Genomic DNA, 2,802 nt, shown 5'->3' with positions numbered 1-2,802 from the left:
ACCCCTTTTTTGTTCATTAACTAATCTCCAAATTCCTGACTAAATCCCTTTTGTAAGCCAGAATGTGAGCTAAAAACTGGGATTTTAAAAAATTTTCATTTGAAATCCAGTTAGTTAACATATATGGTTGTATTAGTTTCATGTGTACAATATAACATATAGCACTCAGTGCTCATCATGACAAGTGCTCTAATTAACCCCCATCACTTATTTAATCCATCACTCCTTTCAGATCCCCTCAAGTAACCATCAGTTTGTTCTCCGTAATGAAATGTCTGTTTCTTGCTTTGTTTCTCTTTCTATGTCTTATTATTTCCCCTTTGCTTGTTTGTTTTGTTTCTTTTATTCCATATATGAGTAAAGGTATTTGTCTTTCTCTAACTGACTTATTTCACTTTTAGCATTATACTGTCTAGTTCCAACCATGTTATTGCAAATGGCAAGATTTCAGTCTTTTTTATGGCAGAATAATATTCCATTGTATATACATACCACTTATTCTTTATTTATTCATCAATTGATGGATACTTGGGCGCTTTCCATATCTTAGCTTTATAAATAATGCTGCTATAAACATAGGGGTGCTAGCATCCCTTTGAATAAGTTTTCTTATATTCATTGGGTAAATACACACCAACAGGATTGTTGGATCACAAAGGACTTCTATTTTTAAATTTTATGGAAATTCCATACTGTTTTCAAATATGGCTGTATCAGTTTGCATCACCACCAACAGTTCACAATTGTTCCTTTTTTTTTTTTTAAGATTTTATTCATTTGACAGAGAGAGATCACAAGTAGAGAGAGAGAGAGGAGGGAGCAGGCTCCATGCCTGGCAGAGAGCGCGATGTGGGACTTGATCCCAGGACCCTGAGATCATGACCTGAACTGAAGGCAGAGGCTTAACCCACTGAGCCACCCAGGCAGCCCCCACAAGTGTTACTTTTTCACATCCTCTCCAACACCTTTTGTTTCTTGTAGTGTTGATTTTAGCCATTCTGACAGGTGTGAGGTGGTATCTCTTTCTAGTTTTGCTTTGCAATTTCCTGATGATACATGATGATGGACATCTTTTCATGTATCTACTGAACATTTGAATGTGTTCTTTGGGGAAACACTTGTTCATGTCTTCTATCCATGTTTTTATTGGATTATTTGTTTTTGGATGTTGACTAAAAACTGGATATTAAGTAACACACAAGACAGGTTTCCTTGAGCTTAAATTTTATTTGCATGAGTATCATTAACAGGAAAAAATATGCATATGTGTATGTACAAGTGTGTTTATGTATATATCTATCTATCTATCCTCTATCCCATGTCTTCTAATTGTGGTAAATCCTGTAAGGTGGGGAATGGGATAGTCTGAAGAAATATGCTTCTGGATATGCTGGGTAAGCAAATTTAATTGCACTCAGATGCATTGGATATAAGTGAATCACTCAAATGAGTTATTTAATATTATATAGAAACAAATAAAAAGTTTATGTAGTTTAAAATAATAGGTAGTTAAAATAATTTTTTTGTTTGTTGTTTTTGTGTCTTTTTTTGTTTATATATACTATGGTGTGAATGTTTATGTCTCCCAAAATCATATTATGGAATCTAACTCTGGAAGTGATAGTATTAAAACATAGGGGCCTTTGGGAGGTGATTAGGTCATAAGTGGGATTACAGTCCTTTTAAAGGAGACCCCAGAGAGTTCTCTTGATTCATTCATCATGTACGTTTACAGTGAGAAGATAGCCATCTATGAGGAAGTGGGCTCTCCCTGGATCTGCCCATTCCTTAATCTTGAACTTCTCCGTTCTAGAACTGTGAGAAATAAATTCCTGTTCTTTATAAGCTATTAAGTCTATATCATGTCCGTTATAGCAGCCTGCATGCAGAAGGACACTATGACCTAAAATGAGAGCAATAAATATAAAGTTTCAGTAAAGTCAGTTGGTACAATGTTTTTTTTTTTTTTTTTTACTTAGAGAAGACATGCTGCTTCATGTTAAACCTTGATATTGTATATGTTTCTTGAAGGGCCACTTCTTACTCCTTTGTGTGTTTTCCACAAAGTCCAGGATGATGCCTTACATAAAGGTAATATTTTATAAATACTGTTGGAAATATATACTTCTCTAAAATCTTATTTTGCCTACAGATTACTTGGATCCACTTTGCCTTGTGTAGAATATTTGAAATATATTAAGTACAGAATGTCTCTCTAAATAACATTTAGAATCATCATTAGTTTATGACTCCTGACTCATTTGTTTATGCAGTGATACTTACTTCAAGAACACTGAAGTTTGTAATATATTTTGAATTAATCACCAAGCTAGTTTATTTTAACTTATGAAAAAATAATTTCTCATGTTGGTTTAATTCTGCTCTTATGTTATGGTCATGACATTTTCATTAAAATAAAGTAGAAAATAGAAGTAAATAATTAATGAAAAATAAAAAATAATAAATAAAAAATAAAAGCAAATCTCTTGTGAAATGTTAAACTTTTCTTACTTATTTTGTTTTGCTTTTCCTCTACCATGCTGGCAAAGCTGTATGTTGCAGATAAGTATAATTTTCTAGGTGCTAGGTTTGTTACTTTTACTAAAATTTTCAAAATATAAGGAGTTGAATAGTCATGGATTGTTTATTAAACTCCTTATCTACACATATAAAAATAAAACAATGATGGTGACCTGGGTATTTCTAAAATTGTATTCTGTTTTTCCATATTATGGTTTACAATGTAATTAATAAAGATTCTGCATATATTAACATCCATCCCCTTCTATCTCATCTGTATGT

Source organism: Mustela nivalis (genome assembly GCF_964662115.1).
Source record: "Mustela nivalis genome assembly, contig: HAP1_SCAFFOLD_540, whole genome shotgun sequence".
Taxonomy (NCBI): Eukaryota; Metazoa; Chordata; class Mammalia; order Carnivora; family Mustelidae; genus Mustela; species Mustela nivalis.
The sequence above is the reverse complement of the archived record's forward strand: the minus strand, read 5'-3'. Positions refer to the sequence as shown.